This window comes from Carcharodon carcharias, chromosome 1 (genome assembly GCF_017639515.1).
Source record: "Carcharodon carcharias isolate sCarCar2 chromosome 1, sCarCar2.pri, whole genome shotgun sequence".
NCBI lineage: Eukaryota > Metazoa > Chordata > Chondrichthyes > Lamniformes > Lamnidae > Carcharodon > Carcharodon carcharias.
Window position 1 is genome coordinate 75,076,255 of NC_054467.1, and position 13,349 is coordinate 75,089,603.

Genomic DNA, 13,349 nt, shown 5'->3' on the forward strand with positions numbered 1-13,349 from the left:
TCTAAAACCCACAGGAAATGAGGCCGCGACTTTCCAGTAAAAATCTGGCCCTGCCCCACTAACAGCTTTCCCATTGATTACAATGGGATTCCGGTGCCTGCAGTCTGACACCAATCTCCAGGAATGCCGCACCCGACCGGTTCTGTGTAACCCACTGGCCTTAGCCGGGCTCAAGCATCATGCAATGCTGCCAAAGCCAAGTCAGCTGGACCTCAAGCAGCCGTCTGGGAGAGGTCTGAATTCACTGGGTCGAAGCAGTAAAATACGCGGGGATGGAGGGCACCCTTCATGGGGTACGATGTTCCTCAGGGTTGGGGCTGCAGATTCCCGTTCATAAAAATGTTCGGAGATTAAGCCCAAAAAGACCTATTATCACCCCATAAAAATCTCAAAAATGGGTTAAAAAGTGTGAAATCATTAACCAAAATATTGGATATAACCACCCGAGACTAAATCGGAAAGGAGAAAGGGTATCCAGTAAATAGGGTACTGGGCCTTGGTTCACAAACCAATCCCCCATTTAAAACATTGTTCCTACGGGAAAATCGGTTCCAACTTTCAACATTTCAACTTAGGTCGCTGTTTTCAGGAAGAAATTGTGTCCTAAGTCTGAGGGCCGTCTGTATCAGAAAATTGGAGGGTCCACTTACCTGACAGATTTACCAGATGTAGCCATGTGTTCAATTGTACCTGGGTACAGATCTATTCTTAAGTCAGTATCACTGAAACATGCCACTTAGTCCGAATGTTCCATGAGGACTTATGCTGCACAAGAGCTTCCTCCTAATTCTTTTCATCTAATCTTATCAGCATATCCTCTATTCTTTTCTCCAATATTGTGCTTATTTAGCTTCCCTTTAGCATGTTCCACATTTTTACCTCTCTTTGCATAAAAATGTTTTTCCTAGATTCCCTATTGGATTTATTAGTCACTATATTATATTTATGGACTCTAGTTCTAGACTCTACCACAAGTGGAACCATTATCTCAAACAGAACAGAAAATGCTGGAAAAACACAGCAGATCTGGCACTATCTGTGGAGAGAGAAACACAGTTAACATTTCGAGTCTTCGGAACTGGAGAGAGGTAAAAATGTGATGGGTTTATGCTGTTAAAAAAGGGAGGAGGGGCAGGAGGAGCAAAATAGACAGTCAGTAGAGCTTAAATGATAAAGATGTAATGGAACACAAGACAAAGGGAGTGGCAAAGATAGTATTAAAGACTAAAGCTTTGGTCCACAGTAGGTGTTAATAACGGAATAGAGGTCAGCACTGCCTGAAAGCAAAATAGCTGAATGTGTTAATAGCAAGAAAAGGGTCAGCGCTGCCTGAAAGCAAACATGAGAACAAGTTATGAACTCACAGTTGGGGTAAAAATTCAAAATGGAGGACAGAGTTCATGGCTTGAAGTTGTTGAAACCATCAGGACGGTCTGAGGGCTCTCCGCTTCTTCATTGAACAGGAGCCCGAACATTCTCCATCCTCCACTACCCTCCTCCCTTCCGTCTTTGAAAAATTTCTCCTTTAACTCATCTCACTTCCTCCAAATAAAAGGTGTGGCTATGGGTACCTGCATGCCCTAGTTATGCCTGTCTTTTTGTGGGGTATGTGGAACATCCCTTGTTCTAGTCCTACTCAGGCTCCCTCCCACAACTCATTTAACGATACATTGATGACTGTATCGGTATCGCTTCATGCACTTGTCTGGAACTGGAAATCAATTTTGCTTCCAGTTTCCACCCCTCTCTCACCTTCACATGGTCTATCTCCAACCCTTCCCTTCCTTGACCTCTCCATTTCTAGTGATAGACTATCTACCAATATTCGTTACAAGCCCATTGACTCCAACAGCTACCCCAACTACACCTCCTCACACCCTGCTTCCTGTAAGGACTCCATTCCATTCTCCCAGTTTCTCTGTCTCCGTTGCATCTGTTCTGATGTTGCCCCCTTCCTCAACAGCGCTTCTGACTTGTCTTCCTTTTTCCTCAGCTGAGTACTACCCACCCATTGTAGTTGACAGGGGCCTCACTATGTACAAGCCACTTCCTGTACTTCTGCTCTCACCCCTTCTCCTCTCTCCCAGAACCATGATATGGTTCCCCTTGTCCTCACTTTTCACCCAACCAGCCTCTGCATTCAAAGGATCATCCTCCGCCATTTCCGCCAACTCCAGCATGATGTCACCACCAAACACACCTTCCCTTTCACCTTCCCTGTCAGCATTCCAGAGGGACTATTCCCTCTGTTACACCCTGGTCCACTCCTCTACCACCCTCAACACCTCACCCCTTCCTACGGCACCCGCCCATGTAATCGCAGGAGATGTAACACCTGCCCCTTTATCTCCTTCCTCAACACCGTCCAAGGCCCCAAGCACTCCTTTCAGGTGAAGCAGCGATTTACTTGCACTTCTTTCAATATAGTCTACTGTACTCGCTGCCCACAATGCAGTCTTCCCTACACTGGGGAGATTAAATCCAGACTGGGTGATCACTTTGTGGAATACCTTTGCTCAGTCCGGAAACATGACCCCAACCTTCCTGTCGCTGCCATTTCAATTCATCATCTTCCTCTCATGCTCACATTTCTGTCCTTGGCCTGCTGCAATGTTCCAGTGAAGTGCTCAATGCAAGCTGGAAGAGCAGCACCTCACCTTCTGATTGAACACTTTACAGTCTTCTGGACTCAACATTGATTTCAACAACTTCAGACCATGAACTCTGTCCTCATTTTATCCCCCAGCGACCAGCCTATATCTTGTTCTCGTGTTTTTGCTTTCAAGCAACACTGACCCTCTTTCTGGTATTAGCACATTCTGCTATTTTGCTTTCAGACAGTGCGGATCTTTATTCTGCTATTAATACCTAATCTGGACCAAGCTTTAGTCTTTAATACCATCATTACCACTTGTGTTGTGTTCCATCATATGTTTGTCATTTAATCTCTTCTGCCCTCTAATTTATTTTTCTGTTTTACTCTAGCTGCCCCTCCCCTTTTTCAACATCATAAAACCCATCACATTTCTACCTCTCTCCAGTTCAGAAGAAGAGTCATATTAGAATCAAAACATTAACTGTGTTCCTATCTCCACAGATGGTGCAAGACCTGCTGTGTTTTTCCAGTATTTTCTGTTCTTGTTTCAGATTTCCATCACCCACAGTATTTTGCTTTATCATGGAAATTTTATCTGCCTGTCTACCTTATCAAGCCCTTTCATTACATTAAAAACATCTATCATGTCATCCCCCAGCCTTCATTTTTCTAGAGAAAGGAACCTTAGTCTTCTTAGCCTTTCCTGATAACTTATGCAATATTTGAAATTGTACTTTCAATTCCTAAATCCAATTTATTAATGTAGGTTGTGAGTACCCGATTCCGGTGGAACACCACTTCCCTACTTTTGCCAGTCTGAATTGCTTATCTTGTCTGAATCATTTATGTTAATAAGAGCTTGTTATGCCATGCTGAGAAACACTGAGTTCTTCACTGTGAGATCCCTCTTTCTGCAAAGAACTCGAGGGAAATAGCAGAAATTCCAGTCTTCTCTATCTGTGCTGCATCAATACTTCATTGTAGTTTTTATTCTTTTGCTGTATGCATAAGCAAAATAATAATATCTCATCATTTATTTATCAGTGGAAAGCTAAAAGAGATGGCAGATTTCTTTATTGCAATATCTATTGCGCACACCAATTGCACAGAATCTGGAGAGGATGACATTGTGGCAGATTACTGCAATGTCTTTTGCATATTTTAAGTAGCACAAGTAATTCCACAGCAATTTTAATAGGAAGATTTATTGCCCTTTTCAAGTGTAATTGATGAAGCCAACATTGGCAGAATGTAATAGTTGGCTACCAGTAATGAATACAAATTAGTGTACAGACCCAGTACTGCATTAGAGAGAATTGATATTTATTTCAGTGAGTGTCACACACCCTTTTCCTGTTACATTTTTAATGTACCCTCAACAATGTACAACGTGGCTCATGGATATGATCAAGTTAAGTCACAGATGATCCCTATTCTATGGTGGACAATTAAACAGCTAACCAGAGGAGCAGGCTTCCCAAACATTCCCACCCTGAATGATACGGTGTTCAGTATGTGAGTACAAAAGACAAGGCTGAAATGTTTGCAACTATCTTCAGCCAGAAGTGCCAAGTAGATGATCTATCTCAACCTCCTACAAAGGTCCCCGCCATCAGAAATGCCAGTCTTCAGCCAATTTGATTCACTCCCCATGAGATCAAGGAAAAGCTGAGTGCACTGGATAGAGCAAAGCTGAAATACTGAAGATTTGTGTTCCAAAATTAACTATACTTCCAGCCAAACAGTTCCAGTACAGCTACAACACTGGCACTGGGGTTAATACTAAGGTGATGTGAGTTTAAATCCCACCATGACAGCTGGTGGAATTTAAATTAAATTAATAAATCTGGAATATAAAGCTAGTCTCAGTTATGGTGACCATGAAACTAAAATCAATTGTTGTAAAAGCCCATCTGGTTCACCAATGCCCTTTAGGATAGGAAATCAGCCATCCTAGTCTGGTCTGGCTTACATGTGACTCCAGACCCACAGCAATGTGGTTGACTCTTAACTGCCCTCTGAAATGGCCTAGCAAGCCATTCAGTTCAAGGGCTGGGCAAAAAATGCTGGCCTTGGCAATGATGCCCCATCAAAGAATTAAAAAAAATTTCCTATCCAAGTAAAATTGTCCAGTTATGTCCTCTCTACGAAAAACAGGACAAATTCAATCCAGCCAATTACTGCCTCAGCCTACACTCAGCAGAGTGATGAAAGGTGTCATTGATAATGCTGTGAAGTGGCACTTAATCACCAATAACCTATCACTGATGTTCTGTTTGGGTTCACCACTTGGCTCTAGACCTCATTACAGCCTTGATCCAAACATGGATAAAAGAGCTGAATTCCAGAGCTGAGATTAGAACGACTGCCCTTGACATCATGGCAAGGAACCCTTGTAAAATTGGAGTCAATGGCAAGAATTTTCGGGTCGGTGAGCAGGGGCGGAGTCCGTTTGTTGACGCCTAAAATGACATGCAGTGACGTCAAGCATGCGTCCCAACATCACCGCCCGTCATTTAGATTGTCAGTTTGGCGGGTGCGCAGCCGACTTGGCTGCATGCCCGCCGAACTGTCAAAGCCTATTAAGGCCATTAAGAAAGTAATTAAAGTTGTTAAGAATGCTGCCCATCCAACCTTAAGAGCCCAAGCAGCCTTCACATTCTTAATGAAACTTCACCCACCGGCGGGAAGAGGTTTCATGAAAGATTTATTAATTAAATTAAAAAATTTGAAAAAATTAATGGACATATCCCAGCTCATGTGACAGTTTCACACGAGGGGACATGTCATTAAAATTTTTTTTTTACCTTTCTTCAATGTTTCATAAATGAAAGTAATCCCCCTGAGGCACCTCCACACTCAGGGAATCCCCCCTGCCTGCACAGGGAGTGCTCAGCGCTTCTGGGCCTGCGTCACGCTCGGCAGGCCTTAATTGGCCCACCCACGTAAAATGGCGGCACGGCCCCAATCGGGGGCGCCAATCGTGTTTACGCCCACCCCCGCACAGCCCTCCCGACAGGAGGAAATTTCTGCCCAATGGTAGCCTGGTGGAAATAAACTCTACTGGCTTGAGTCATAGCTAGCAAAAAGGAAGGTGGTTGTGGTTGTTGGAACCAATAATCTCAGCCATAGGATATTGCTGCAAGAATTCCTCAAGGCAGTGTCCTAGACCCAACCATCTTCAACTGCTTCATCAATGGCATCCTTTTATAAAAAGGTCAGAGGTGAAGGTGCTTGCTGATGATTGCATAGTGTTCAGTTCAGTGTGCACCTCCCCAGATAATGAAGTAGTCCAAACTCACCCGCAGCTGTAATGATGTGGCAGATGATCAGTGCCAGGTAGATCAAATCCAAGAGGGAAATTTGATCATGCAGCCACAATGATTTTGCAATTTGTATTTTATTTTGAGATGTATGCCTTGTATTCAGTAGTGATAAGTCCACTAAGACTTAGAGGTTTTTTTTACAAAACTAAATTAAACATTTATTAACAAAAGAAAATATTTCAAACACATACATAGGTCTACAAATTATTACTATAATAACTCCAAAACCCCCTAATTAACCTGGCTTCCAGTTACAGCCCCATTAAGGCAACAGTAAAAAAAAAATAGATTTAAACAGACCCAGGCAAAGCACACAATACCCTGGTCAGCAATATTCAGTGAGTTTTCTCAAGTTTGGTTCCAGTAGACAGCAATTTGATGCACAAAGGCCGGAGGCTTTTCACATTTTCACACTTGAATTAGATCTTAGAATGCCTTCCTCTCATACACATAACCTCATCTCCTTTCAACATATTTTTCCTTTTTTAATGCAAATTCTATTGTTCCCATGTATTTTTGCAACTTTACTTTTCTCATAATATAAATCTTTCAGAGGACTAATTTTATCAATAACCTTTGGGAAAAATAAACACATTGTTTGGTTTAGCTTCTCCTGGCTAAGTGTAACATCTTACCATCTCTTTGAAATTCAAACTAACCTAATTTGCCTATAAATGCAAATTTTCCTTACATCTCACATTCTAAAACTTCAGCCATGTTTACGTATTTAGCATTTCAAACCAAGCTACTATTTGATAATGCATAACCTCCAGGTTCAATTAAATCGCTTCCCAATCACGCACACACACAAACTAATCAAAACCTCACTATTAACCCACACTTACAATAAATCGCAATAATAGTATGAAAATTATTATATTCTCATGTCACAGCAATATCTGGACAACATACAGGCTTAGGGTGATAATTACAAGTAGCGTTCACCCCACATAAGTGCCAGCCAATGACCATCTCTAAAAAGAGAATGTCTTATTCACTCCCCTAGATGCTCACTGGCATTACCATCACTGACCATCCCCATCCCCCACCATCATTCTCCTGGAGGCTCGCCATTGACCACAAACTTAACAGGACCAGTTGCATAAATAGTGTAACTACAGCACCAGGTCAGAGACTGGGAATTCTGGGCTGAGTATTATGGACAGGGAAGAGATGATGGTGATGATCCTCCTTTTGTTCCAGCTGTCACTGACTGAAGACATTTTCCGTGCCCGCTGACATCGGGCATGTTCAATGGAGTGAGCGGACAATACAGCGCAATCGGTTTCACAATGGCGTGAAACCAGTTCGCGATTGTCCTCTTGACCCGCCATTTCCCAACTACGGACATCAGGAACCTCATTATAATACACCTGAATATCATTATTAGGCCAGCCTGCCGGAATCATCATCCCAGCTGGATCATTTGTCCATGACAACAGGAAAGCACGCTGACATATTTCACAATAGCATCTAAAAGGCATGCACTTGGCGGACTGCACTTGGAGGTGAGTGCACAGTAATGTGTAGCGTTCGCCAGTGTCGCTCGTTGGACTTCAAGATTGAGGGGCATTGCGGGGGAGGCGATTAAGGGCAACCCTGTCGTTGAGGCGACTTGTGGTGGTGGTGGTGGGGGGTGGGGGCAAGGGCTGCCTTGCGGTTGTGGTGACTGGTGACAGGGGTTAAGGGCAACCTTGCCATTGAATATGGTGCACAAGCATTTGGGGTGGGAGGGTAGGGTGGGCGAGGGAAGTGGCCACGCATTAGGGAAACCTGTATAGAGTGACCATTCCTCTGCAGCTGAGACAGTTCAGGAGTAGCCATATTGATATGATTGGAGTCAGGCTTCTAGCTGATCTGCCCACTCAAGCAATGCAGAGGCATCAAAGTGCCATCAAAGCTTTTCACCTCCACCTCCCCCAGCACTGGCTGCAAAGTCATGAGCATTTTAGTGGACTGCAGAACACTTGTTCTACTGCACATGTTCTACAATCTCCTTGGTAAAGCTGGCTATGGAGCAGTTACTGGTGGAGGCGCTCACAGCCCCTTGCAATGTCAACATCCCTGTTTGGACCAGTCTTCCCCCTTGTTCAAGCTAACAGGGTTAGGAGAATGTCTGCACCTGAGCTGAGAGTGCAGCATGAAGTCCAATGGGCAAAGCTGCCGCCAATTGGTCAGGTGGAGTGGGGCGGAGGTGGTGAAGTTTCAGGCAGCCAGGCAGTGCACTAAACTCTAGCCATCCAAGTGGTGGTCAGCACTCTCCGGGAAGTGTTAAGGCACCTTCACACTTAACCAGGACTGGTTTTTGGTACACCCATTCTAACCATATGTCTCTCTCTTTAATCCTGCAGGAGGAATACATCAGGATCATGGAGTCTGGTGAACTAGCTGTATGCCTGATGGCATACAGAAAGCAAAGACAATGGAGGAGAGCGCGACTGAGGCTTCTGGCTGTGCAGAGAGAGGTTCAGCAACCAAAGAAGGGGTGGCTGGGGCTCCCGCACAAGCCGCCCAAGAGCCACAGCTAGCCATCGCTGGTCGGCGCCTAGCGACACCCGGGATCTATAGATGCTGCTTTTCATTCCTGCAGATGACCAAGAACTAGTGTTGCCGAAGACTGAGTATGTCTAGGGAAGTGGTCAGTCACATCTGCCAGCTACTGCAGGATTTGGCGCCACGGGGATATGGAGGGCATCCACTGCCAGTGGCCATGAACGTGACAGCGGTGCTCAATTTCTACGCCAGTGGTTCCTTTTAGGGCTCCACAGGTGACCTCTGTGGGATCTCACAAGCCTCCACCCGCAAATGCATCCATGAGGTCATGGATACCATCTTCACGAGGGCATACAACTTTGTGCGGTTTGTCCGGGATCAGGACAGCCAGGATGCAAGCGTGTTAGGATTTGCCCATATCTCAGGTTTCCTAAAAGTTCAGGGTGCGATCAATTGCACTCATGTGGCGCTCAGATCTCTGGCGCAACACGCGAACTACAACTGCAAGGGGTTCCACTCGCTGAATGTGCAGCTGGTGTGCGACCACCAGAAACACATGCTAAAGGTGTGCGCACAGTTTCCAGGAAGTGTGCACAACTCCTACATCCTCAGTCGGTCACAGATCCCTGAAGTCTTCCCGGGTCCACATAGGCTGCAGGGTTGGCTCCTCGGAAACAAGGGATACTTGCGCAGGACGTGGCTGATGACACCCGTGTGGCGGCCTCAGACTGCAGCAGAGCAACGCTATAATTAGGCTTATGCAGCCAGCTCGCTACTTGGTGGAGCAGACCATCAGGATGCTGCAGAAGAGGTTCTGATGCATGGACTGGTCTGGTGGAGCCCTGCAATACAGTCCACAGAGGATGGCACGCATCGTCATTGTCTGCTGCACCCTTTACAATCTGGCGCTGCAATGGGGAGACGAGCTGGCTGAGGAGGAGATGGAGGGGCTGGAGCTATCCCCTCACGAGGAGGACACCAATGGGGATGAGGCTGAGGGGGTCCTCGAAGGCGATGATGATGAGGATGAGGCTCTAGCTAGATAAGGCAGGTGTGCTCTGGAGGCCCTCATAGCTGCTAGATTTGTGGAGGATGATGACAACATGCAGTGAGGTGGCCCCATAGATCCTCACATTGCACCTGTGAACATTTGACTCCAGTCTGGCTTATGGCAGTGTGAATACCCTCTGTGAGAATGCTCCTGTCATGGGGACGTAGTGGAGGCCCTAATAGTTACTCGTTTGCAGGAGGATGATTATGACATGCAGTGAGGACACTCCATTGATCTTCACATAGCCTCTGAGAATGTCCGGCTCCTGTCCAGCCAACGGCAGCTCACTTGCGCTCTGTGATTGGGGTCATATCATAGAGACGCAGCCATGAAACTTTAGAAGCACCTGATCCTTTGTCTGCCTTAAGCACCTGACCCCTTCAGGAGTACAGCATCAGTGGTCACAGATGCTGATGAGATGGGGGGCCAGCCCCACCTCAAAGGTGCTGAGGGCACAAAGAGAGAATGACGGAATGATGCCTCCCCACTACATTCTGGTAGCAATGACAAGCACCGCCGAGGTGCAAGCATCAGTAATGTGTCCAGGGAGTGTGAGGCCGGACCATCACTTTGGTCTGAAGGCTGCACAAAGCACAGGGAAGAGGCCCTGGACTGAGACACCTGCCTTTATCTTATTTCACATCTGAGTGACAGGAAAACTGCTCATCAGAACAAGAAGCCAATGGCAGAGTGATATTCTTGGGAGTTTATTGACATAGTGAACAGGGTATACAAGTGATTAACATCTGTACCCAGGCTGTGCAACTAATTCTTCTCAACTTTCCTATCCTTTGCTGCTATGTCTTGGTGCTCACTCAACATCCACAGTGGAGGTGGAGGCAACCTGCTGACTGCAACGCCCTGTCTTTGATGATCCTGGTGGGTGTCCTCTGGAGGGCCGAGACTTGGAGGGTCTCGGCCTGCTTTCAGGGCCCTGCTGTGTGGCACTGGCACCTTCCTTGGACTGTGGAGCTGGAGCTGTTAAGGTCACAGGAAGAGGGGATTTGGATGGGCTGGACACTCCTGGAGTCACCTGGGTGTATGGCCCTGGATGTGCACCTGCTGATCCTCCTCCCTATGAGTGCCCGAGAGTCCCAGGCTAACCTCTTCAGGAGAAGGGGTAGCTGGAGTGAGATTGAGCTGTCCAGACTCCTCCCGCGTACATATTGTTGGAGGCCAACTATGGCATCAACAATGGAGTTCAGCCCGCGCAGCAATGCAGTACCAATGCCTTGGACCGAGGTATCCATGGCAGCTGCTATCCTACCAGTGTTAACCTTGGTGTGTTGGCAGGCCAGTGCTATCACCTCAGCCTGAAAGCGGACGGACTCCTCCATCATGCCTTGCGATCTGATGAGTGCAGCAGACATCCCTTCCTGATGTTCCCGAGCCTGCCTCCACAGCTCACGCAGCTGTGACATGACCCAGTCCAGAGGCTAGCTACGTGACTCGGACTCAGCAAATTTCTGGCCTCCAGTAGTCCATCCTTATACCATCTTGATAAGATAGAGTTACTAACATCCATTTTCTGGATTTCAACTTTGGAGTCGAAGAGTCTGCAAACAATATTGTGAAACCAGATTTTTAATTCGTTGGAGAAGTACAGATATTAACCACAGCAAGGGTCGTTTGCATTTTGATGACTTACTCATTTGCATTTTAATGACTCCTTCAAGACTTGTCCAGATATTAAGGTTAACTCGGGGTCTTAAAAGTTTCATGTGTATTTTTAGAAAAGAAAAGGTAGCCTGACCTCTCAATTTCATTTTATTTCACAGGAAAGTGTCCATTTTGGGTTTATACATAAGTTAATATTTAGTTCATAAATTCATCCGGCGTGAGTATGACATGAATAACTCATCTTCTGACCCGCCAAGTCTGTCCACCTTCTATAAGACACAGGTCAGGAAAGTAATGAAATGTGCTTGCCTGGATGAGGGCAGCTCCAACAATGCTCAAGAAGTTCAACACTATCCAGGTCAAAGCAGCCTGCTTGATTGATACCCTGCCCACCATGATATTAAACGTTCACTTCCTCCACTAGTGCACAGTGGCAGCAGTGTATACTATCTGGAAGATGTACTGCTGCAACGCATCAAGTTTTCTCTTACAGCATCCTGACGTAGTAGTAAATTGCTATTCCCTCATCATTGAACTCCCTAACAAGACTGTGGTTGTACGTGCACCATGCAGACTGAAGTGGTTCAAGAAGGCATTTCACCATCACCTTCTCAAGGACAACTAGAGATGGGCAAGAAATGCTGGCTTTGTCAGTGATGCTGACAAACCCATGAATTAAAGAAAAAACTGAAAGAACTAAAATTCTTATGGTCCATTAATGGCAGGTCGAGGCTGCTGTAGCCAAGTGGAAGAAAATGATTGGAAGAGAAAAAGATTTGATTGAAATTTGGGGAGTGAATGCAAGTCCGTGCAACTAATGACTTCAGGGGAAGGACAGCAGGTGGCCTGCAGTTATACCATTTCCACAGAAGTCTGCTGACATTGCATCTAAGTTACAACAGGAAATGAGGGAAATCCACATTAAAATTTCAGGCACTGGCAGTTAATAGTATAAGGCAGGCATATGTGATTTAAATGTTTGGAGTCAGTCCTGGGTTTTCTTAGCATTGGAGGATGGTCTTGCCTTTGGTGGAGGGTCTTGGAGATTTGCAACACCGTGAAGAGGAAGCTTAGGTCAAGCAGAATTGTGAAAAAGGAATCTATAGCTTGACAGAACCTTCGGGGTTATAGGGGGTAGTGTGTGGATGTTGGGTGGAAGTTGGATTTTGGATCACTAGTGGATCCTTAGTGCCTATCAGGAATGAGGGGAAGGGGAAGGCATGGGCTGGGGAAACACCCCACATTTTATAGAACTGGGTGCATGGCAAAGCAGCCTTTTATGTCCAGTAACATGAGTCTCTGATATCTAGGCAAAGATTTAATTTGGTGTTTTCTCCTTGCCTCCATGAGGTGTATATTTGACCTCAGATTTAACTCCCCTTGTCCAGGGAGGGGTTAAAATTAGACCAGGTCAACTTACTGGCCTAAGGTCATTCCATTCCCACCTGGAACCACTACGTTTGACAACTTTCAAGATGCCCAAGAGTTCAGCTATAGACAGGCATGGCTCTCCTTTAAATGCAAATGTTACAACTCAGTGGCATCATCGACATCACAATGTGATCTTCACACAACATCTGGGAGAGTGCTGCTCTGCTTGGAAGCAGATCCAGAACAGGGGGCACTGTCTGACCAGAAGAATGTCATGTAGGCAGAAGGGGAAAATGGGCTTCTCCCTCCCACACACACCTGCAAGGAAGCCTTGGGCCTCCCCAGATTCCTCCTCCCTCCCAATCACAATGGAATCCCATCTCCCAATTCCTGATCTCCAGACCCCTCCTTCCACTGACTCTTGAGGACCTTTACAACAGCTCCCACACTGCAGCCTTGCGTCACGTAATTCTCATTCCTGCCTACTGGTCAGGTGGTCAATTTGGCCAGGTGTCAGCAAGGTTCAGGTAATGTCTATGTTAATGAGGCCCTGCCATTAAGATTGGTGGCCCTGGGACTCTGTGTGCAGCACCTATTTTGGGGCTTACACCCACTGTTCCCACCCTCTTAAAATTGGTGCATTTATGTCTGTTTCTATTGACCTGTCTCTTTCTCTCTTGGTCCCACTCATTCTATGGCTCTCTCTCTCTCAGGTTTCAGTAATCACATTTTCTAGCTATTTAAGAAGTGCATCTGATAGCTGATCATTTAAGAGGACTTAATTTGTTTTCAAAGTCTGCTGTACTTATTTTAAGAAAAATAAATTAAGATCCAGGAAAAGCACTTCAACGGCAGATTTTCCTATTTCTACATTTGGGATTTATGGATTGCC

The 13,349-nt window shown here is 45.7% G+C and overlaps 1 protein-coding gene across 1 annotated transcript in view; it reads left to right on the forward strand.

Annotated features, from left to right (window-relative positions):
- ablim2 (actin binding LIM protein family, member 2) overlaps positions 1-13,349 on the forward strand; it is a 502,624-nt gene that overhangs the window by 228,616 nt on the left and 260,659 nt on the right. The gene's annotated exons all lie outside the window — the stretch shown is intronic.